The sequence below is a fragment of the Schistocerca americana genome, chromosome 2 (assembly GCF_021461395.2).
Source record: "Schistocerca americana isolate TAMUIC-IGC-003095 chromosome 2, iqSchAmer2.1, whole genome shotgun sequence".
Lineage (NCBI taxonomy): Eukaryota > Metazoa > Arthropoda > Insecta > Orthoptera > Acrididae > Schistocerca > Schistocerca americana.
The window spans coordinates 798,490,181-798,516,624 of record NC_060120.1 but is presented as its reverse complement, the minus strand read 5'-3'; the positions used below and the strand labels follow the sequence as shown (position 1 = coordinate 798,516,624).

Here is a 26,444-nt window from a genome sequence, read left to right as displayed (position 1 = left end):
AGTGCAACATCAGAACTGCCTCTCTGGTGCATTTACCTTGCTAAAGTAAAACCCCTAGTCATCTAACAAATCACCAATTTGCTTTTCCATTCTCCTGTGTATTATTCTTGACAGGAAATTTGAGGTATAAGATGTTAAGCTGATTTTGCAATAATTCTTGCATTTATCTACTGTTGATATCTTTGGACTTGTGTGAATGAAATTATTCTTAAGTTCCAATAGTGTATCTCCAGTTTCATAGACTCTACACACTAATATGAGTAATCATTTGATCGGCACATCCCACAGCATACTTAAAAATTCAGAAGGAATGTTATCAGTGTCTTCTGCCTTGCTCCCTCAAAAGTCTTCCAAAGCTGTATCAAACTGACTTTGATGGTGGCTAAACTATTTCTTCCCAATCAACATCCATTTCTTCTTCATTAATGTCAGCTGAGAGTTTCTAAAGACCCTCCTAATGCACTACTTTCACATTTTCAAATTTCACCAAAAAGCCAACTACCTGCCTCATTAGAGAGAGAGAGAGAGAGAGAGAGAGATAGAGAGAGAGAGATCCCTTAGACACCACCTGTTGACTTTAATCAATGACATCAGAAGTTCTGAGACACAAACAGGATTGCAAACTGGCAACCATGGCATTACAGCTGCCTACTGTAAATATAAATAAATATTGAACCTAAAAGGCTAACAGTGGGCATCAGGTGGAGGTGGGAACAAAATGAAAGGTAAAATAATAGCATTTAAAAAAAAAAAAAAAAAAAAAAAACAGAATAACTGTTGGTATCAAAGACTGTACAAATCAAAAAATTTGCAGTAACTAAGTAACTGGTATCAAAGATTTCATTTGCGTACTGATACTGGATGATGGCTTTGATCCAAGGCATAATGACGTTGTGGCATGTGGTATCATACTTTTGCAGTAGCAACTATTTTCTTCATAATACTGTTACCCATCTTGGATTTGGAGTGTAAGGGGTGGTGACAGATTGATCTGAAGTGTACCCGACTTCTAGGTTGCATTACAAGGGGGACACACAGTTTGCAAGTTGGCAAAGCAGTACTGATGACTTCAGTTAAGCTGGTGTAATCGACAAACTCTCACTTTACCTCTAAAGAAAGTCCTTTGACATAGTGAAGACGATAAATTACTGCACCAATATATACGTATCTGAATAATGACTGGTAGACATTTTATTAGTTAGCCAAATGCTTTTACAACACACATTTGCAGTAATCAACAATCACACTTAACTTCTGAACAAACCCGACAGAAGACTGCAAATCTTCCATTTCCTGTCACAACATACAGCTAGTGATCTTGACTAAGGCGCCCATTTGAAAAATCAGCAATAAGCACAGAGACAGGGCAAAACCAACCAGAACACAAATGCCACACAGGTTTCTCACAAGAAAAAATACACACAGCAAAAATGCACCGTGTGGCATTTGGCATGTCTGCACATATTGTGCATAGTACAGTTGCACTATGTATTTCGAGTGAGAAGGTTCTGAGATGTGTTTCATCAATGTAAATGTAAACACTGGCATAAATGTGCACTTTTACTACATATAGTGGATTTTACCAACTGACTAGTATCAAAGAGACATGCTAAGTTCCACAATATGCATTTTAGCTAGCTATGTACATTTTTACTTATGACAAACCTGTTTGTAATTTTATTTTTGACAAACCTGTGTGGACTGTGCAATATACAATATGTCAAAACTGGTTAATAAACTATTTTGAATGTGATCTTGTCTATAAAAAAATTCTTTAAATTATAGACAGGGCACTACTTATTATCAGAAACTTCAACTGAATGCCCTTGTACCTACCAGGTACAGAATTAAATTCTGTCCTACAACAGCAGTAAATGTTATACCAGTCCATTTAGAATTCTTTCAGTAGAATAAATTTCAGTGGACTATGAAGGAAGCTTATAACAAACTACCAACAACTTCATGTTACAAAATTTAAGGGTTGCATTCCTCAGCACTGTATACAGTCGACCGGCAGGATGTGCATGTTTTATTCCTGTGGTTAGGCATAACATTTAATCGAGACATGTGTGGTAAAATGGTCAATTGAAACTACACATTCAGCACAGTCTTCACATTGTATCTGATGATGGCTGTAACACAAAACACATGAGGTACTGTAGTTGTATGACCTGGACAAAAATCTGAATAAAGAGTACAACTATGATAAAGGATTGAAGTGGTATTTATTTCCTTCGTTGATTTTGGTCATGCTGAAAGAAATAACATAACTGTAAGTAATGTACTTTAACTGTATGCCTACAGTACAAAACTACAAAATATTCAATCAAACTTTGAGGATGAAAAGTCCATACTAACAAAATGTTTTAATACACGAAGTACAATAATCAATAAACTGATGTCAAGTTCTGCTTTAGCAAAAACTGTTAGTAAACCTTATTTTGTTGCCAATGAAAGAAGTAATTTATATCAACATGGTGCATGGCACACAAACTTTGACAACATAATGGGAAACTCATTAGTGAACAACTTTGCTATTAAATGTTACATCACTGACAGGTACTCAACCCTGGTAAAATTATCATACCAACATGTGTTCCATTACTGCAGCAAAAAACCACAGTTCTACACAATCAGTAGTGCATGTTTAAAAAAAAAATCAAACCTCAGTGATTAGCAAAGAGCCCTACAGCACTTGTAGTAAGGATATATAAATCTGTTTACACTTTTAGTTTACTGTAAGCTTATACTGCATCATTATATATAAAAACAAGTCTAGCATAATATAAAGTGTGAATAAAAAGGTATTTCTATGGGGGAGGGGGGTGGGTGGGTAACATTACAGTGGGCTCTAATGACACAATTAAATTGTTGGGGGAGGTAGGCCTATCATGGGAAGGCTAATGTATAATTGTAAAGCATTGGTCTACGACTGTTGCCCTCCAAGTTCGGCAGTGGAATGATATTTAATGAGCATCAACTAACCAAACACATAGTATCAATAGTATTTCGCTATTAAATAAAAAGCTACTTATTTTACCAATTATTTGCAGACTTTGATTATAAAATATAGCTGAAAGAGAATTATAACGGATTAAAATAGCCAGTGACTCCACAAATATCAATTAATACTGCTGCCTAAAAATATAGGCTTTCATAAGTCTGATTTTATGATATACTACCCTTACCTTCATTACATATAAACGTATGTATTCATCATGAAACAAACGAACATTACGTCACTTGTTACAGCAGCCATTATTTCCCAAAATAGTTTAGCTTTCGAAATGGTCAATGATATAACGCTCCGTTGCATAAACTTCTGGATCGGCTTGTCACTTTCGAAGCCGTGCCTGTGAATGTTGCACCCTTGTTGCGCAATCTACGCTATTAACAGCACCCAGCAACAGAAAACGAACTGTGTGATCGAACTAGAAGGGAAAACGTCAATGCCCGCCACGACACAGAACACTTTTACGAATACTGGAGTCAATACAAAGTGATTGATGTCGCTTTCTACTCAGCTGATTATACACAACTACCGGCTGGCTCCGAGAAAATGTTTGACGTTGGGAATTCTACTGCCTGGCTGTCAAGGTCACATTTTCCCCTGCCACGACCAGGTGTACTACAACATCGCAGCTCATTCCGCCTGAATATATGTTCCTGACTTCTGCACTGATTCGGCGTGAAAGCAATCGCAAGTTCTGTAAATGTTGATTTCCTCTGTTAACCATTCCGTTTCTTATTTATTTGTTTTCTATAATCTATATTCGTTTTATTTAGTAGACAAAATACATCTCAGATTAGTATCTCATTCACTTGAACTTCTGTATTCCAGCTGCTCCCCTTAGTCTTGGGTAGCGTAACTTGAGGTTGACACTGGTCATGAGTTCGAATCCTACGTCAGCATAGGGATGAATTTTTTTTTTTATTGGCTGTGAGTAGCAATGTGTAGGTGTGTCACATTAATAATACGGCAGCGGTTAATCCAATGTGAATTCCTTGGCAATTTGAGCCAAGTACTTATAAAAGAAAACAATTTTTCAGTTTATCCTGCTTCTAAATTATTTTTGTCGTGTTCACATAAGATCTCTGGTCAGAATGCTACTATTGTTGCAAATATAATTAGAGGATTAGAGGCTAGTATCTTTTCTGAGCTGTATTGACAATTGCTGTAACCCAGGACACAACATGAAGGTTACAAGAATCTACTATTACAATGGATTAGATATGTATTGTACATTACAGCGTGCGTGGTATATTTAATTAGCTATCAGCGGCGAGATTTAATCGTAACATCAAACGCAGTGACTTGGGGCAGCGGGATGATGAAGTGTATTATTTTGTGTTACAATATATTAGCAACAGTGGGTGGATGTAACTATGTTTCACTGTTTTAGAGCTCGAGCAGTGTACGACTGTACGTTATAGTGTAGCTGATATTCTCAAAATAAAGAATAAGCTTTATAACCAATGTAGTTACTAGTTTAAAACTCTAGAAAATTTCCAAAAGACTAGTAGTGAAGTAGATTTTATTATGTAAACACGATTAATTTTTAAACCATAACCTCACTTACCCCTTAATTATCACTAAACAAAGAATAACTTTAGACTCATATTTTGTATTGATAATTTTGATTTTCAGATTCGCTATTAACTTGGGGTGGCTTGAGACATGTTGTTTGCACAAAAACATTACATTAGACTAAACTAAAGAGTGCTATTTACATAAAGCTGTATTAAAATTAATTAGTTGTATATCATAGTGTTTATAACTTACATTAGAGTCATTATCATTATTAGGTTTTTCTTTTTAGGTTAGTTTAATAAGTTTGGTTATGTCGCATTCGGCTCATATGTGATAGTACTATCTATAATTACTTTTCGATATAGTTGGTTTAATATTAAATTTTCAAGAAAATACTATTGTAAGTACCTCTAAGAAAATAACTTTTTTTGTTTCAAGAGGCCTGTAGAGTTTATTAAGAGAGTCGATGGTAAATCTTATCTATAATATACAAGGAAGAATCTTGAAAAAGCTGTGGCTGATGTTAAGGCAAACATTTTGTCTGTAAGAGAAGCCATTAATAAGTATTCAGAGACTGGTATCACCATCAGCAGATTTTCTACCCAAGGAAGCTGATAATCAAAATTCTCTCTCTAATGAGGAAGATATTATATTGAAAAACTTAGTAACTCCAAGTGAGTCACGTTTTCCCTTGACTTGACAGATGTTAGAATAATTGCAAAACAATACGGTATCTAGGTAGCAAAGAAAGAAGTTGAAAAACATTAGTAACAATGATCATTCGTTTTTAAAGAAGAAAGAAGCCAATTTTATGTGTGCTGTGCTGTATGAAAATAAAAAGATCGCATTCTGTAACCGACCAAGGAATGATGTGTGACTATTTTTCTGAGCTGCAACAAAAATTTAGATGGCCCTCCACCTGAAGCAGTTATCAGTTACAAGAAAATCAGTTATCTGATCTTCCAGGTATTACAAAGGTCATTGATTGAAGAGGTCCCAAAGTGCAGAGTGAAGTGAGTTCATTTTAAAAAATATATTTTTTTAGTTTTAGGTGTGGAAAATATTTAAAATTTACAGCGCTTAATAAATACAATAACAATATTTCTTTTGTTTCTTTTTGAACTTTTCAACATTTATTTATATTCGTGTATAGTATACTTTTCATTATCTCACTTTAAAGAGCAGTAAAATTTGTTCCATACACTGAAAACTTAAAAAAATACATTTGCACTGTACCAAGTTATCCATTTGATACCGTGAATAAAAATAAAAACTAAGTGGTAAAATTTAAAATAATATCAGCTACAAGAATGTAACCTACTGACACAGACTATTTGGTACTCTATCACTTTAACAGGCTAGTGTACGAAAAACAAGTTTATACAAGATCGACAAAAACTGTAATAAATCAATAAAATACTGCAAAACTTTTATCAAGCCTAACATGGTCCAGAAAACTCCTTGCTTCCACCAGTAGCTACCCAGAAAGCCACTGGGGGTAATAATCAGAAGCATAAGAAAATGCAGATGCAAACAGGAAATAAATAAGAAACTTACAAGCACAAAAAATTACAGTCAAAGTAATAAAATGCATTGCATGGTCACTAATGAAATTACTAAAGTCCATAGTTAGGTTCTTAGATGTTTGTATTTGCTTGCTAGGCCAGGTTATGACATGATATATTCACCATTATACTGATCATATGTAATTCCAACAATAAATTTGGATGCTATGAGAGCTCTGTAACTCTATTCTTTGTTGTTAACTTGTATGACCAACTATCAAAGAAACTTTTTCTTGCTGAAAAGGGATTAATATGCATTATAAATTGAGTCATTTAGATATTTGTACAGAAAATCCTTAGAAAACTGCAGATACTAATTCTAATAATAACACCCCAGTACTTAGTAAAATACTAATAACAATATTTATTCATCCTTTGCTAACGTTTAATAATACTGTAGACATGTGACTTTCTAAAGATTTATATAATAGGTCTATGCCACAAATATTGTAGGTAACATCACTCGGAAAGAAATTTACGTCTGAATTACCATATGTATCTTAAATTGTAATTGTCCCATGTCCCAGTTTACACACTCAACTTCATTCACTCAGTCAAATTTTTCTTCACCATCCTCACTGTGATATCTTGTTAGGAACTTGTGTGCACTGAAATTATTTATACAGAGAGTCAAAGGGAAGGAATTCCTTACATGAGATAGTGAAAATAATACACGAACTCTCCAACAAAATTGTGGACTTTTGTAAATGCGAATAGCTTACATATTGCTCAACACATAAGATTCTCTTAAATAGATTATTATATTTTGCAATCTGTCCGCTTTTCCTGATTTCTTTTTTTTTTTTTTTAGAAGATTAATTTCGCTTAAAATTTCGCTCTTTTCCTGTATATGATCATGTTATCTACTTCTTGATGGGAAATACTGCAGTTTGGCTATTTAATGCTGAAAATTCCCTGTACAATTTTTAGGATACAGACACACACAAACACACACACACACACACACACACACACACACACACACACACACACAAACATATATATTAAATTATTTCAAAATTTGAGAGCATTAATCTCTATTTATAAGCTGTTTCATGATCAGTATTGCTCATTTAGTTTGTCTCTAAACTAGCTTCACTGTCCACTTTAATAAAACCTTCTATATCATTTTAAAATATGCTTGCACTATACAATCCTTTGCAAAAAATGGAAAATACACTCCTGGAAATTGAAATAAGAACACCGTGAATTCATTGTCCCAGGAAGGGGAAACTTTATTGACACATTCCTGGGGTCAGATACATCACATGATCACACTGACAGAACCACAGGCACATAGACACAGGCAACAGAGCATGCACAATGTTGGCACTAGTACAGTGTATATCCACCTTTCGCAGCAATGCAGGCTGCTATTCTCCCATGGAGACGATCGTAGAGATGCTGGATGTAGTCCTGTGGAACGGCTTGCCATGCCATTTCCACCTGGCGCCTCAGTTGGACCAGCGTTCGTGCTGGACGTGCAGACCGCGTGAGACGACGCTTCATCCAGTCCCAAACATGCTCAATGGGGGACAGATCCGGAGATCTTGCTGGCCAGGGTAGTTGACTTACACCTTCTAGAGGACGTTGGGTGGCACGGGATACATGCGTACGTGCATTGTCCTGTTGGAAGAGCAAGTTCCCTTGCCGGTCTAGGAATGGTAGAATGATGGGTTCGATGACGGTTTGGATGTACCGTGCACTATTCAGTGTCCCCTCGACGATCACCAGTGGTGTACGGCCAGTGTAGGAGATCGCTCCCCACACCATAATGCCGGGTGTTCGCCCTGTGTGCCTCGGTCGTATGCAGTCCTGATTGTGGCGCTCACCTGCACGGCGCCAAACACGCATACGACCATCATTGGCACCAAGGCAGAAGCGACTCTCATCGCTGAAGACGACACGTCTCCATTCATCCCTCCATTCACACCTGTTGTGACACCACTGGAGGCGGGCTGCACGATGTTGGGGCGTGAGCGGAAGACGGCCTAACGGTGTGCGGGACCGTAGCCCAGCTTCATGGAGCCGGTTGCGAATGGTCCTCGTCGATACCCCAGGAGCAACAGTGTCCCTAATTTGCTGGGAAGTGGCGGTGCGGTCCCATACGGCACTGCGTAGGATCCTACGGTCTTGGCGTGCATCCGTGCGTCGCTGCGGTCCGGTCCCAGGTCGACAGGCACGTGCACCTTCCGCCGACCACTGGCGACAACATCGATGTACTGTGGAGACCTCACGCCCCACGTGTTGAGCAATTCGGCGGTACGTCCCCCCGGCCTCCCGCATGCCCACTATACGCCCTCGCTCAAAGTCCGTCAACTGCACATACGGTTCACGTCCACGCTGTCGCGGCATGCTACCAGTGTTAAAGACTGCGATGGAGCTCCGTATGCCACGGCAAACTGGCTGACACTGACGGCGGCGGTGCACAAATGCTGCGCAGCTAACGCCATTCGACGGCCAACACCGCGGTTCCTGGTGTGTCCGCTGTGCCGTGCGTGTGACCATTGCTTGTACAGCCCTCTCGCAGTGTCCGGAGCAAGTATGGTGGGTCTGACACACCGGTGTCAATGTGTTCTTTTTTCCATTTCCAGGAGTGTAGTTTGTGGAACAAAAAATACAATGGAAATGAAAATTATAAATATGTGCTCTAAATTTCAGCAAGTTAAATATGGTGTCAGTGGTGGGCCCATTGCTTTCCATTTTTTACATATATAAAATGAGTACACCAAAAGGAGCAAATGTTATCATCTATGATGATGATATATTTCTTATAACTACTGGTATCATTGAGAATGACCTGGAGAAAAGACTGCTCCTGAATATAGAAAATGGAACCTCGTACTGAAATGACACAGGATTTGGAGTGGACACCACTAAAAGAAAGGCGTTTTTCGTTGCTGTGGAATCTTCTCACGAAATTTCAATCACCAACTTTCTCCTCCATATGCGAAAATGTTTTGTTGACATCGACCTACATAGGGAGAAACGATCACCATGGTAAAACAAGTGAAATCAGAGCCTGTATGGAAAGATATAGGTGTTCATTCTTTCTGCAAGCTATACGAGATTTGAAAAATAGAGAATTGTGAACGTGGTTCGATGATGCCCCTACCTGACGCTTAAATGTGATTTGTTGAGTATGCATGTAGATGTATTGACATTGGGTATTTTGACATTGGCCTCTCAATATATATATTGTTTACTGTCATTTCTTATTAACAACAACAGCTTATTCCCAAGAATAAGCAGCTTTCACTCAGTTTATACTCAGCAGAAATGAAACCTGCATTTGGATCGGACTTCCTTAACTCTTGCCCAAAAAGGTGTGCAGTAGACTGGTGCATCCATTTTAATAAGCTACCACCTGAACTCAGAAATCTTAGCAGTAATCCATGCGCTTTCAAATCGAAACTGAAGAGTTTCCTCATGGGTCAGTCCTTCTATTCTGTCGAGGAGTTCCTTGAAAAATAAAGCTGATTCTTTTTGTATTATTGATTGCGTTTACTTAAACTTATGGACTGACTTTTTTCAGGTTCATAAACATTTATTTTTATCTGTTATTACTTTTATGGCGTAATGTCATGTACTGACACGTCCCATGATCTTGGAGATTTGCTCCTCAATTTGACCCTACAGAACTTATAAAAAAGTAGTAGTTAAGTACCAAAAATATGTTCATAAATGGAATGAAAACAATGTTCATGTAGGTTCATGCCAACATAAACATTCTCACTGAAATCACCAGCCTTAAAGTTGGGAACACAGACTACATGGGTCAAACAGTTATATGTTCCTAGGTGTAGTATTAAGTAAGTGCTAGTCTTGGAAAACTCACATACACTTAAGAGCCAAAGAAATTGGTACACTTGCCTAATATTGTGTAGAGCCCACACGAGCACACAGAAGTGCCGCAGCACAACATGGCATGGTTCGAATTATGTCTGGAGGGAACTGACACCATGAATCTTACAGGGCTGTCCACAAAACCCGTAAGAGTATGTTTGGGGTGGAGAGTGTCGAATTGTCCTGCTGGAACTGCTCAAATCCATCAGAATGCATAATGAACATGAATGGATGCAGGTGATCAGATAGGATGCTTACGTACGTGACACCTGTCAGAGTCGTATTTAGGCATATCAGGGGTTTCGTATCACTCCAACTGCACACACCGCACACCATTGTAGAGCCTCCACCAGCTTCAACAATCTCCTGCTGACATGCAGGGTCCAGGGATTCAAGAGGTTGTCTCCATACCTGTACACGTCCATCTGCTCGATACAATTTTACATGAGACTCGTCTGACCAGGCAACATGGTCCCAGCCATCAACAATCCAATGTTGGTATTGATGGGCTCAGGCGAGACATAAAGCTTTATGTTGTGCAGTCATCAAGGGTGCACAAGTGGGCCTTCAGCTCCGAAGGCCCTTATCGATGATGTTTCATTGAATGGTTCGCATGCTGACACTTGTTTGATGGTCCAGCATTGAAATCTGCAGCAATTTGTGGAAGGGTTGCACGTCTGTCATGTTGAACGATTCTCTTCAGTCAGCGTTGGTCCCATTCTTGCAGGATCTTTTTCCAGCCACAGTAATGTCAGAGATTTGATGTTTTTCCGGATTTGTGATATTCATGGTACAGTCGTGAAATGGTCATATGGGAAAATCCCCACTCCATCACTACCTCAGAGATGCTGTGTCCCAACCCTCGTGTGCCTACACTGTGTTAAAACTCATTTAAATCTTAATAACCTCCCACTGTAGCAGAAGTAACCGATCTAACAAGTGCGCCAGACACTTCTCTTATATAGATGTTGCCGACCGCAGTGTCATATTCTGCCTGTTTACATACTTCTGTACTTGAATCTGTGTGCATATACCAGTTTCTTTGGCCCTTCAGCGTAGATAATGTATGTCCAAAACTTAGATCAAACATATTCCCAACGAGAAAGAAGACTTGCAGAGTAAATGGTTTCATATCTGTATACTTATCATATTGTGTATTGATTTCAGGCAGTGCTGCCAACAGTTATATAAAAAGAGTGATTGCGCTCTAAAAGAAATATGTAAGATGTACTGCAAAGTTAGCGCCATGAGAATCTTAGAGAGAAGAATTTAGAAATCTCAAATTTTAGCAGTTGCAGAACTACATATATATGAAGTGATTATGTACTTGAAGGAACATTGTATTGTGTTCATGAATATAGATCTGCACACATATAATTCTAGGAAGAGGAATGATTATCATATGACAAAAAAAGACTGAGATTAACAGATACCCGGTGGAAACAAGATGTATCTTTTACAATAGGCTCACACATGATACAAAAAGTATAAAAGTTTTATCACGACTGAAACATAAACCCAAATGTTACATGACCATGGCATGTACCTACAAATTCATCAGAATATCTACAGAAACATTAGATCAACTAAATGCAGACCATTTGTGCCTAAGAGTAAATGTGACTAAAACAAATAAATGAACAAATCTTGCTAGAATCATGTTTTAGCATTATTTTCATCTTGTCTTATATATTCCAGTGATGAATACTTTAGATATGTCATTTACCTCCACTGTAAATAGTACATATGTGAGCAGGTTTCTTCTGTCACTTTGATCTTGCCTTACACACCTCGTTGACTAATAGTGAATTATATATACAATATCATGAATTTCATCCTGTTTTTTTTATTGTAATGGGGTAATAGTGAAGAACACACTTCTGGAGGCAATTCTGACCGTGTCTCTGGGATGGCTTTAGTGTGTGCAAGGATTCTCTCCTGAGAAACGATGTTGTGCAGCTGAATAAGAACCAATGACGATTGCAATGACTTCTTTATTGACGCTTATTTACATTCATTAGTTCACAGTGTGGTAAATGTGGTGGCGTTTCCTCAGGGCGACTGGCTTTGACTGCTGACTATGCATTCAACTGCTGCTGCTGTTGCTGCTGTTTCCAGTGCCTCTCAGCCATAGTAAACAGGCATGGTGGCAGCAGCCGCATGATCGTCAGGGTGCATCATGCTCCAGGGTCTGTAACATAGTGATCTTCTGTTGCTACCCCAGTGAAGGCAACGATGGCAGGATTCTCACGCTGTGATCTCATGATGGTGGCCAAGTGCAAGGTTGCCGCTGGCATCCAGATGCTTAGATGGCAGGCAGCAGCTCTTGTGCCAGTACTGGAAGAAGGGTCTGCGTCATTGGCAAGGCGAGGAGAAGCACATAACTGCCCAGTTGTTCGATGAGAACGAGCTGGTTCAGTTGGATGTGAATATTCCTTCTCTATGCTGATTTCACAGCAACATTGGCGTTAGTGGGTCACGTCAAATATTCTGGCCCAGTGGCGACGACTCAGTTGTTGTATTTGGGTTGAAATATTTCCCTGAACGCTCGGCCCTTCGTCGTCACACGTTGTCTGTCGACACAAAGGCAGCTGCAAAGCCTTGACCATGCTGTCTACTGGCCAGCACCCCACTCTGGCTTGGCTTGATTCCAGCTTGGCGCTGCACTGCTGTTTCTCTCATTTATAGCTTTACATCTTTACAATTCTTCCCTTTTACGAAGAAAATTCGCCGTCAAATTTTGCTGAAATATAGATCCTAGTTTGTTTACTCTTACTTATACTCCCCCTTTCTACCTCCATTTCTCTGCAAATTTTGTGCTATCTGCCTGACACCAGTAGCTTTAAAAAGAAATCTTTGTTCATTGTTCGCTTTGACACCCATCAAATTGCTTCCGTTTGGTATAACTGTAACTATTTTGAACCCATAGATTTGGAGGTTGGCACGGATGGGGTTTGGCCTGCTTTCCACTTGAACTTATAGTAAATGATTCCTATTAAAGCGAAAATTATACAGGCACCTGAGGTAGAGAGTCCTATAACTATTACACATGTGGTGCTCATTGGTGTACTTTTTTACATGCTCTCAATGGTGTCCCATAGACAAGGGGGCTATGTTGTGTGGATTACATTCAGTCAAGGGAGGTAATATGGGTCGGGTTATTTATGAAGATTAGGTTTCCTGTGTGTTAAATCTCAAGGAGTACAGTCGGATATATATCAATGTGTAGATTACATTCAGGGTGTATTATGGCGGCAGGTAATCAGGTCAGTCAGGATATGTCACATTGGGTACCATTGATTAAGAACCACTGACCAAGAATCTTATTCACCGTGTGCATATTATCTACGTTCATGTATACATACACACTCCACAAGCCACCATAGGACATAGTGGAGGGTACCACTGCTAGTCATTCACCTTCCTGTTACACTCAGAAATAGAGAAAAAGGAAAATGTTTGTGCATAACCCCTAATTTCTTTCATCTTATCCTTGTTGTCGTTAAGCAAAATGTACGTTGGCGGCAGTAGACTTGATTAGCAGCTGGCCTCAGATCCTGGTTCTCTAAATTTCCGCAAATGTGCCTCACGGAAAGGCCTTGTCTTCTGTTCAGGGATGCCCATTTGAGTTCAGACAGCATTTTCATAATAATTACGTGCTGATCAAAACTACTAATAACAAATGTAGCAGCACACCTCTGAATTCCTTCGATGTCTTCCTTTAACCTGACCTGGTAGTGATCCCCAACACTCTAGCAGGACTCAAAGCGTAGGTCGCACTGGCTGCTATATACCATCTCCTTTATAGAAGAGCTACACTTTTCCAACATTCAAGTGAAGCATTCTGTTTCCAACTACCAATCTGACGTGCTCATTCCATTTCATATCGCTTTGCAACGTTACACCAAGCAATTTAATCGATGTGACTACGTCAAGCAGCACCCTACCAATGCTGTAATCAGACGTTATGGGATTGTTTTTTCTACTCATCTGCATTAAATTATAATTCTCTACATTTAGAGCAAGCTTCTATTCAGTCTAAGTCATCTTGTATCCCCCCACAATCACTCAATAACGACACCGTCCTGTACACCATAGCGTCATTGGCAAAAAGTTGCATGGTTGGCTGCAGGGCATGATGGGAATTAGTATGCGCAAGCTCCTTGTTGTTGTCGACCACTTTTCGTTTGGATGGGTTTGTGTATAAGCTAAATTGGCGCAATTTGGCGACTGATAATCAGCATTTCGCGATCAAGAAGTCTCTTCACACTCAACGATTGACTGTATGATGTGCAATGTCCAGTCACAGAGCAATTGGTGCAATATTCCTACAAGGCATGGTGACTACCAAATGGTATGTGAAGGTTTTGGAAGATGATTTCACCCCCATTATCCAAAGTGACTCCGATTTCGACAAGATGTGGTTCATGCAAGATGGAGCTCGACCCCATCAAAGCAGGAGAGTATTTAATGTCCTGGAGGAGCACTTTGGGGACTGCATTCTGGCTCTGGGGTACCTGGAGGCCACTGGCATGGGCCTCTGTTGGCCACCATATTCACTGGACCTGAAAACATCCGACTTCTTTTTGTGGGGTTATATCAAAGACAAGGTGTACAGCAATAGCTCCAGAGCCATTGCTCAACCGAAAACAGCCATTCAGGAGGTCATCGACAGCATCGATGTTCCGACACTTCAGCGAGTCATGCAGAAATTCGCTATTTGTCTGCGCCACATCATTACCAATGATGGCAGGCATATTTAACATGTCATAACCTAAATTCTAATATCTAAGGTGACGTTTACTTGTTGAATAAAGTGTGTGCACGCCGTAGTTTGTAAATAATTTAGTTTTTTTCATATAACACAATAATTGTCACCAGTACGATCAGAGGCGGATTCACATATAGGTCTACTAAGCATGGGCGTAGGAGTGGTAGCTTTAGAGGGCGGCATATTTTACGCTGTTTTTTTTTAAATATCTTACCTTTTAAAATAACTACGCTTACAAATGACAAAAATTATTAATATTGTGAAATAACTTGGTTGTGTGAACAAGCTGTAAGAACGACAATCGACAAAACAAATTCTGAAATATTATTAGTTTACTTGGAGGCTGAATGGAAATTCAAACACTCAGTTTCCGCCTGAATTGTTTTCATGAAATTGTTCAATAATATTCTAAGGTAAGCTATCAGGTTGACAATCGACAGTGCGAGTTTTGAAACTTCATTATTCCGAGAATGTTGTCGACTTAAATTCTCTTCATTGAGTACAGAGAAAGAGGCGACAATGAAATTAAATTATTCTGCGTTGTCGTTCTGTACTTAACAATTTTATTTCATAGCGCATTTCAGTGAAGCAATCCAAGCTAGTCACTTGATCTCTATTGTGTTTAAAGTAAAAAGCTATGTGGTCGCTTGTTGTGTGGTATGATACTGAACAGCATACTTTTTATTTACAAACTTATTTTCTTTAGTGTTGGTGTTAGTTGACTGTCATATTTAAGGTCAAAAGTTTTGTCATCATGTTCTGGGTGGTGCAATTTTGAACTGTTTGCTTTTATTTACAAACTTGTTTTCTTTTGTGTTGGTGTTAGTTGGTGATTTTGTAAGTGTCATTAACATGAATAAGAGTGACAAAAACAAACGTGCAAAATGAAGTGGGGCCACGTTTCGGAAAGTAGCACAGGAAAAGTGAGCTCGAGAAGGTAACGTTCTAAAAAAGGTTAACAGAGTAGACAAATGTTTTAACAAAAAATGTTGCCGGTTCCACTTCTTCAACAATCTGTGATGAAATAATGCTTTCTTAACGAATAAAATGCAGTATCATAAATGATATCAAACACGGCAAATATTTTTCTATGTTAGTAATTTCTACTGTGGACATTCCATTTATTGATCAATTATCTTTCGTATTAAGATGTGTGAATGTGAAAGGTGAGCACGTTGAACGTTTCCTTCTGTTTTTACCAGATCCAGGACACGAGTTTGAAAACCTAACTTAGGCCAACTGAAAGTCCTGTCTACAGCTTCCATCCATATTACTGACTGTAGAGGTCAGTCATACGACAAATCAAGCAATTTGTCAGGAGCTTACACTGGTTTGGAGGCACACATTAACCCTAGGACTCACTCTGGGGTCATAGGTGACCCCAATCATCTTTACTATGGATAAAATAATATTTCTTGTAAAAATCCAGAATTTTATGACTTTTACCACATAGTATTGTAGTTCTCTCACAAAAATTTTTAGAGCGCTTGACGCAACATTTAAATCAATAATTAACAAAAGCTACTGTTGGGGTCAATTATGACCCCAGATAGATTATATGTAACATTCATAAAATGTATAGATTATCAACTATCAATCTCTTTCTTAGGTATTTTGAGTTGGTAACACTGAATTCAGGTGTTATTCAGGTGTTACTCAGAACTAACCTCAAACTGGAAGTTCGTTTGTACGTTTGTTGTACGTTTGTTGTTGCAGTGTAATTTCAGCATGGATGGAATACGTTTTGCTCCTGGCTATAGTGTAGAACAAGCTATGGAAGACTTATTTCGTAGCAGTAGTGATTCAGAAGGTAGTGACGCCGGAGATGATGGAACAGAGACACAGGTAGACCGAAGTGATGAAATTTGTTTACATGAATTAGAAGAAAATGATATTCTTGCTGAAAATGATGACAGTGGAGAAGATGAAAGTGCAGTACTGGTAAGCAGGGGCCAGGATATTGCATGGAGTACAGAACCATCAATTCGTAGATTTCTAATCCGCAACATTCAACGATTTTCAGCAGGTATTCCTAGTACAGTTAGTGTTAGCTCAGCTGTTGACTGTTTCAGGCAGTTTATTACTAATGAATTGCTGGATATAATAGTTCAGTTCACAAATCAACGAAGAAATGAATTGAAAGTGTCTGGAAAATTAGTTGACTGGCGTGATACAGACAGATGCGAGCTTCTTTCATTTTTAGGCTTGCTTATTCTGTATGGCGTACAGAAGAGCCGGGGGAAACCTATTGACGAATTTTGGGACTCTGAATATGGCACTCCTCTATTCCGTGCTACTATGTCGAGGAGGCGATATCAGGACATTCTGCGTTCACTTCGTTTTGACGACCGCATCACAAGACTTGAAAGGAAAGAGAAGACTGGAAATAAGACTGAAGCTGTACAGGAAATATTTGATTTGTTTGCCATGAAATGTCAAACATCATTTATACCTTCCAGCAACATAGCTGTTGATGAACATCTTTGCATATACAGAGGTTGGTGCAGCTTCAAGGTCTACATTCCTTCAAAGCCAGGAAAGTATGGCATCAAGATATGGGTGCGCAGTAGACTGTGAACATGGTTATCTGACAAATCTTCAAATGTACACTGGAAGGAGTGGTGATGTGAGAGAAGTGAATCAAGGCAGGAGAGTGGTCTTAGATTTAGTGCATCATCTGACTGGCAGTGGTAGGAATATTACCACTGACAATTTTTTCATTAGCTATGACCTTGGCCAAGAATTGTTGAAAATGAAGTTGACACTTCTAGGTACTCTACGTTCTACAAGAAAAGAAGTCCCAAAAGTGTTTTTGCCTTCGAAAACTAGGGAAGAATGCACTACCAGATTTGCATACAGTGGTAAAACCCTATTAGTTTCGTATGTTCCAAAAAGAAATAAGGCTGTGCTACTCCTGTCAACACAACATCAATCATTTGAAGCGCCCAAACAAAACAACTTGAAACGAAAACCAGAAGTAGTGTTGTATTACAACTCAACAAAATCAGGTGTTGATACGCTAGATCAAATGAGCTCTTACTATTCTGTGAAAAGGATACAAAACGTTGGCCATTAGCAGTATTTTATGATCTTGTCGGTCTAGCTGCACTCAATGCCTACAGGCTCTTCTGTGTTGCTGCTGAAAAAACAAAGAGATGTCTTTTTCTAATGAAGTTGGCCAAAGAAATGGCAAAGCCCCAAGTGGAACGTCGTTTGAGTTTACCACAAGCAAGGAACAAGGATACCATTAGCAGTATCAAACGGTGTGGATTTGATGATCTGTTAGACAATTGACATCCAGACGTAATACTCGACAATCAGAAGAGAAAGCGAGGCAGATGCTCCATTTGCCCCCAATCAAAGGACACAAAATACAGCTCAACATGCAAAAAGTGTAACAAATTTGTTTGCAAGGAACATTCTGAAATAGTTACTACTTCCAAAATATGTGCAGATGACTATGGTACGGATTCCGTTTAGAATTATGTTTCCTTTTGAGTTGTTCATCACATTTTCTGTACATTTGAAGGCATTTGTGAAACATTTATGAGTGAAACAAAGTATGACTTAGAGTAATATTGTAACTTCTGATATGTAATTACTCTGCCATATGTAATTTAATTCTACTATGTACATACCTGTTAAAAAAGCTGTGAAATGTGTCTAAATAATAAATAAAATGTAAACAAACAGTATTAAACGACAGTACGTTGTTCTCTGAATGATTAGCACACACAGTCAATTATATATTGATTGGGGTCATGTATGACCCCAGATGGAGTGCTAGGGAAATTTTAGCAGAGTGAGTCGTAGGGTTAAAGAACGAACTCCGGAAGTGCATTATGTGCTGACTAAATTCTTTGAATTTAGTTGGTACTAGTGCTGCAAGCTGTTGTCAGCAAACATGTTCATTTTTCAATTTAGTGCAAAACATTTTTAATTTTTTTCTGGGTTTACGAAAGCCTGGAGTCAACTTCTTTCTTTCATGAAACGATGAAGCAAAACAATTAAAAGTTTATCAAAGACACATTGGTCAACAAGAGAGGAAGCATGGGTAAATCTAAATGAAAATTGGGAGAGTGTTATCAGTGCCTCTCTCATTTTGCCAGTAACACCTGTGAGAAACCACTTGTGGGAAATGAGGCTTCCGCTTTAGTGAATCAACTCAGTACACTAGAAACAGTATTCATGATGACAATTTGGAAGGACATATTCCAGAGATTTAATGGTGTAAATATAAAATCGAGGAAACGTTAACTTCATGTTGATGAGGAAGTGCGCACTGAGGCAGTTCTTCTGAATGTCAGGGAGAAATTTAGAGTCGAAACATTTTTACCAATACTCGACAACTTGTACTAACTGGTGAGGATGAAGGAAATCTATAAAACGCTGTTGGACTCCTTCATAGTTTACAGTGAACTCAAGAATAGTTCACCAGACGTTATTTCTGAAAGCACAGCTAAACTCCAAGCGTCATATGAGACTGATTTAGAACCTTCCTTCCAAAGTGAATATATAAATTCCGCAGCACTTTCGAAATTTTGTGAGATTAGTAATGTACCGGTCGAAATCAGTAAATTTCTGCGGAAGGAGCTGTTACAGTCCATGTTTCCGAATGCTAACGTGGTCTTAGAATTTTGTACGTATGGTACTTGCAAATTGTTCAGCAGAACGCTTGTTTTCGGCTCTTAATAGAGTGAAATCATACCTGCATTCTACCTTTTCTGAGGAAAGACTGAACACCTTGTCCATTCTTCATATCGAAGCTGACCTCCTAACTGATGACCATCTCGGCCGGCCGGAGTGGCCGTGCGGTTCTAGGCGCTTCAGTCTGGAACCGTGTGACTGCTATGGTCGCAGGTTCGAATCCTGCCTCGGGCATGGGTGTGTGTGATGTCCTTAGGTTAGTTAGGTTTAAGTAGTTCTAAGTTCTAGGGGACTGATGACCACAGATGTTAAGTCCCATAGTGCTCAGAGCCATTTGAACCATTTTTTGATGACCATCTCAAATATAGACACAAACTATGCTGACTGGTGAGTTTAGTTTATTTCTTCGTATTGGTTTTAATAATTTCAGGCTATAACGTGACTTTTTTATTAGCAACTTAGAGCACATTCATTGTGATTTAAAAACTATATAGTTATTATTTAAAACATGTTATTGGAGGGGTGCATATATTTCGGTGTGCCTCAGCGCTTTCCGATTTTGAATATTAAACATGGAGGGTGTTTTCCATCCTTAATCCACTTACTTGGAACACATGCCTCCAGAGCGCGATTTACAATTAGTTTAAGCCTCCAGAGCGCGATTTACAATCAATTTAAGATTTTCCCATTATTTCTCTATGTGCATAGTATTGGAACTAAATTCTGTCCATTTATTGTGTAAGTGGGATGCTAACAGCTGTTTATCTGCTTTTTCGTGCTAAAATACCCTCCTAGCCTTCTTGATGGATTTATTAACTTTAGTAACCATCGTCGCTATGGTGTCATCATCGATAAGGCCAGGCCTGTTTGCTGCTGCAAGGTATAAAATATTTCTATTGTGTGGATTGTATAACTAGTTGTTAAAGGCAGTTTTCGAAAAAGTGTTCAATTGTACTTCACAAGAGTGTCCATACCACCTGCAGTAATTCCATAGACATCCCATTCTGTACTGGGATTACTGAAGTCACCTCAATGTAATAATGCATGATTTGGATATTTCCGCACTGCTGAGCATAAACTTTCCTTGAATGATTGTACAACTGTTACCATGGAATCGCGAGGTTGGTGAAAACATCCAACAATTAACTTGAGCTCACCGAGGCCTACTAGTCCTCTCCAGATAATTATACAGTCAGATTCAACTTCGATCATTATAGACATTTAGACATTCCAGCTAAAGAATTACATCATCACAACTACCTAAAAGCCAAAAAAGCTTATAGGAAGGCAGTAGAGGAAGCAAAAAAGAAATATAATGATACATACATTAAAGAGGCCAAAAATCCTTGTAAAGCTGCCCGGAATCTTGTAAATGAGAACAGAAAGAAGACTACCTCCTGCTTAAATTCATGTAGCCCTGATGACTTCAATGAATATTTTGTCAGAATAGTGGAAAAGACAGTGAGTGAAATTCCACACTCTGACCTAGATCCGACTGCAAACATAAGAAATGCAGACAGTTGCAGTATTCAAAACTAGAAGGAAGTACACCCTGAAGACATGATAAAAATTGTGAGCTCCTACAAACACTCAGAAAGTGTAGACATCTATGGCATGTCCTGCACACTGCTAAAGAAAATTATTGCAGAATTAGCTCAGCCACTAGCCATAGCAATAAACAAATGTCTATCTTCTGGTGTCTTCCCAGACTTCCTTAAACTTGCGTGCACAGTACCAATATGTAAGAAGGGGGATCCATGTGAGGTGTCCAGCTTCAGACCAATCTCAGTGGTACCAGTACTAGCCAAAGTTACTAAGTCTGTGATGCACCGCCAGGTACTGAATTACATTGAGGAAAACAACTTATTCCAAAACATGCAGCACGGATTCCGCAAAGGGAGATCAACAGTGACAGCCACACTGGACTTATTAAAAACAATTCGACAGAGTTTTGAAGAGAGAGAGAGTGTGGCACTGACACTCTGTGACCTCAGCAAAGCCTTTGACTGCATCTCACACACAACACTAATAGCCAAGTTAAGATGCTATGGTGTAGGAGGTGTTGTTCTATCAACACTCCAATCTTATTTGGAAAACCGAAAGCAGGTAGTATCAGTGCACAGAGCAACTTCTCTTGAACACAAACTGGAACATGGAGTGCCCCAAGGATCAGTATTAGGACCTCTCCTATTCCTCATATATGTCAATGATATGAGCTGTAGTAGTCAAATGTTGCAGTTCGCAGATGACACTACCCTTATTGCCAAACGACATACAGCCGCAGAAGCTCTTGGTGCATCAAATTTGATGTTTGAAGAAATAAAAGAATGGTTTGTAATAAACAAAATGAAGATCAATGAAGAAAAAAGCCAACATTTGATATGCAGTCTAACCAACATTGAAGACCAAGAAAACATGGAGACTGTCAGACTACTAGGCTTCAAGATTGACAGCAAAGTCTCCATGAATGATCACACTGCATATGTATGCACCAAACGTTCTCGTGTGATATACCTCCTGAGGAAGCTGAAGAGGGTAATAACGGACCAGTTTCTCACAATAGTCTACCATGCACTCTTCCACAGCCACATTAGCTATGGACTGTTGATGTGGGGACACTCCTCAGGCAGCAAAGATGTGCTGCTATTAAAAAAAAAGCCATCAGGATCATATCCTCTAGCAAAAGACTGGACCACTGTAAGCCTATTTTTACCAGACTAGGCATAATGACTGTTTGTAGCCAGTATGTGTTTTTCTGCCTCATTTATATAAAAGAAAATCAAAGGAATTTTAGCATAAGACAAGAAATACATAATCATGACACTCGCTGTAAGAGGAACAGTGAAGTGCCAATGTGTCGCCTATCAAGTACACAAGACAGCTTTCCAACAGTCGCCCTAAAAATGTACAATCAACTGCCTCCAGAAGTGAAATCTTTGCCACATGAATTATTTCGGAAAAAAATTGCTCAGGACTTGAAACAACATCCACTATATTCCTTGGAAGAGTTTTTCAACAGCTATTCTAGTGAATGGACAAAATAATAAATATTGTTATGTTTTATATATAATTTTGCCTAAATTTAATCTTCTTTTTATGTTAACTGCACATTTAATTTTGTAATTTTGTGTTTTACTTAAAGTACATATTTTGCCAAAATGAAACTTTGTGTGTGTGATCTACATGGACTTGTAAACATTTTGCTTTATGGTATTTTCATTTGCTGCTATGAAGTTTTACTTTTCTGTTTAAGTATATTTCGTTCCCTCTATGTTCTATGTGTTTTTGTGCACTGCATAAATATTTTCTTTTATTTGTAATATAAATTTTGTATATGGTGTTGTATAAATGTTAGTTGATAAACATTGTATTTGTGACGCAGTCTGTCCAGCCATGGCTGGTAAATGACGAAGATATAGTAATAAAGTAAAGTAATAAAGAAGTAATGATCGATTATTTCAACCAGCACATCATTCGCGACACGACAGCAGAATTTTATTCAGTGCGGAAGATTGTGCCGAGCCTGCGAATACTGCTTCCAGTTCGGAGAGCAACTCACCAAAGTTTCATTGCAGTCGGATGAATGGTTTGTGAGCGCATAGTAGAAAAACATACATACATTCATAGATTTTAATGTACATGACGCTTCCAGTTTCGTTTACGAACAACATTTAAAGCGAGTTTTACTTCCAAGCTTTTCGTCTGCTTTCTTGTAAGCATGACGCGCAATTTTGTAGTGCCAGCACTGCAACTGGTAGGCGTGCCTTGTCACCCCCCCCCCCCACCCCCAACGGCTGCACTCCCGTCGCCAGCCAATGCTTGCTTCCTCCTCTCCCCACACTCCCCTCGCAACTCTGCCATCTTACAGTTAACACACTGTACCTGAGTAGCAGCGTCCTTTATGTGGCGCGCCCCAGACCTATAAAGAGGAGTCCTACAATGCTTCACCCCATAAAGTAGGCCTAGAAATCCGTGGCCAAGAACATCACAGAATCATTGGTGGTTGAGACCCTGTAATCAGCTCCAAACCAAACAACCCTTATCAGTGATATCAATAATGCTGCAAATAATGAACTCTATTTGCATCCCATGTGTGAGACCAGCAGTCTTCATCATTTCCGCCAGATGCCATATGAACTGATGATGGCCTCAGAGCCCAAGCAACAGACGTCAGTGGTGCTAACGTGAGCCAGAAATTGCAGGCCTAACATCTGAAATCCCAGTAACTGTGTATCTACTCGGACTCTGCTGAAGGAGGTGAATGGGCGAGGCCAGACAGTTAGCCTCCACATTGTCTTTCTGCCTCAAGCGACGTGAATGTATTACAACTCGTGAACAGACTGCTGTGGGTGGCGATGCCCTGCAACGAGTACGCTGCAAGGTGCCTCGGCAGTAGAGCCTATGAGTGAAACAAGTAAAACCCAAGGTATCCCATGCGATGCGCTAAATTCTCTGCCACCGTGGCACCATGAGGCTGACCATGGCTATAAACATCTTCAGCTGCTCACGAACTGCAGCCAGCTCCTCCTGAATTCGCGCACAACATCCACACACCCTATCCACCCTACCAACTTAAGAATTAAACTATGAAACAAAGATAAAAGGATAAATATGTGACCTGCTATCTCCTGGAGCGTCACCAACGGAGGATGGCAGCTGAGTGAGCTGCAGTTAACAGTTGCTGGCCATCCTAAACAAACAAATCTCTATTGCATTACAGACTGCGCGATTTTACATTTTACCATTACTAAAACACAATATCATACCACTCAAATACAAATACGTAATGAATTTGTGAATTAAACTATGCAAACATACAGAAACACACAAAGAATTTAAGAACTAAACAATGATGACAACAGAAAAACTATATCTGTAATTGCTAGTCTCATGGTGCTTCACCGATGAAGGCTGCTGGCCTTGCTTGAAACACATATAGTTAACAATTATTTGGTTTGCTACAGATTATAAACAGTGTAAACCCACTCTCTGAAAAAAAATTCTTTTGCCTTACATAACTTCTTTTGGACATTCTGTAGCAGAACTATGGGAGTGGAACAAGGAAACCTCACGTGAACTCGGAACGGTATGCAACTGTTTTGCAGGGCAACTCATGATTGGCCCAGCTTGACAGAGTTGTTGTTTCTACATGGACAGCAGGATATGAGATTACATATTCAGTGCCACCAGTAATATTTTGTGCACTTTTAAATCTACAACTTTTCGCAGTGCTTTCTAAACCACTGTATATGCATGAAGAATGTAACACTCAAATCTACAGTCCTTACACATTACTGGTATCCGAATATGAATTTGTAAATGGGAACCCATTTTTGCGCTCGAAATGGTGGTCATAGTAGTAGTAGTAGCAGTAGCAGCAGCTTTGTTCATCTGTAGATCTCTTTTTACAAGGATATAGAACATGTCAAAGTATTGACAAGATTAGACCAATTTAAAATAAGCTAATTCGTATACACATACATTTATAGATTTCTAGTTAGAGACGATCATTAGATTTACTCCTGGTATACGGAATTTTTTTTTACAAATAACTCATTAAATAACGTAATACCACACTGTTCACTCATATTTCACTATCAGTCACTGCACACACTATACACACATGTCTGGGCCGTTTTCTGTACTACAACTTCCCATTTGCTATCCTGAGAAACTGAGTCAGCATCCCTCTATAATGAGTGAGATGTTGAGCTCAGGGAGAGGAAGAGGTGTTAGTATTGTGCAATGCATAGCTTGGGGGTAAGTTTTTCTAGAAAAGGAAAAAAGAAGGAAAAAACATAGTGTGAAGGTTTTATGTGAAATATGGATGTTTTATAATCATTATTATTATTTATTTGTATAATATTTTTTTACCAAACCCCTATCCTGTTTTATCTACGTAATCCTTCAGTGTATAAAATGTATTGTATAACAGGTACTTTTTTGTTGCCTTTTTAAATAAATGTATTTATGCAATTCCTTTTATTTGTTTTAGTAATGTATTGTACAGTTTTATTCCTTGGTAGAAAATGCTGTTTTGAGGTTTATGTTTATTTTTTCTTGGAAAATGTAAGTTGAGTCTAGCTCTTGTTCTATGGTCATGGTCAGAACTGTTTTTGCAGTAATTACCAAAGCTATTGTTGATGTGTACAGCTGACTGGTAAATGTATTTCGACAGATCTTTACAATGAGCTCGACTATCATTTTTGGTTATGATTCTTATGGCTCTTTTCTGGAGTTTGAAAATTGTGTTCATATTTTGTGCATTTGTTCCCCCAAACAGAATGCCATAGCTAAGAACTGACTGTACATATGAATAGTATGTAACTAAGAGACACTGCATGTTACACATTGATGATAGGATTCTGAGGGCATAACATGCACTGACATTCTATTTGCAAGTACCTTTGTGTGTTCACATCACTTCAACTGAGAATGAATATTCATTCCTAGAGATTTTGCATTTGTTACACAGTCTACAGAGGTGCAAGCTACATTTAATTTAACATTGTCATTTCCCTCTTCAAATTGAAATTCATGGCATTAGCTTTCTTTATGTTCAATGTCACTTTATTGCTTATTGACCAGTTGTAAACTTTTCTCTTGATGCAATAATTTACCAACAGCCATATGTCTTGAAAAAATTTATTTTATGAACTCCTTATGTGCTACCAGTTTTGACATTACATTGATGCCATCTTCAGGTCCCACATGTCATAGTTGTAAAATCGCCATACTTCCTTGAGAGCTTCATTTGCTTTCTCTGCAAGCAGTTCCCCTGTTTTCTCAGTGACTATAATGTTACTGTCATCAGTGAAGAGAATTTTTTCACCATGAGTAACACTTCTGGGAAAGTCATTGGTGTATATCAGGAATAATATTGGTCCTAATATGCTACCTTGTGGAGCCCCTATAGTAATGTATTTTGGTTGCGGTAGGTGGTTTACTAAATGTTTAGATCTATTTGAAGTACGTATAATCTCTACTTTTTGTACCGTATCTACTAGGAATGATCGATACCAGCCATTAGCTACCCCTCTTATTCCTAATGCTTCTAATTTATTTAAAGGAATCTTGTGGCTGA

The 26,444-nt window shown here is 38.8% G+C and overlaps 1 protein-coding gene across 1 annotated transcript in view; it reads right to left on the bottom strand.

Moving 5' to 3' along the window:
• The window catches only part of LOC124595315 (inhibitor of Bruton tyrosine kinase), a 124,594-nt gene extending 120,993 nt beyond the window's left edge, over positions 1 to 3,601 (bottom strand). The window contains exon 1 of the mRNA XM_047134015.1: positions 3,189 to 3,601. The gene's annotated coding sequence lies outside the window, so the exon portion shown is untranslated. The remainder of the gene's footprint in view (positions 1 to 3,188) is intronic.
• Between the last annotated feature and the right edge of the window lie 22,843 nt (positions 3,602 to 26,444).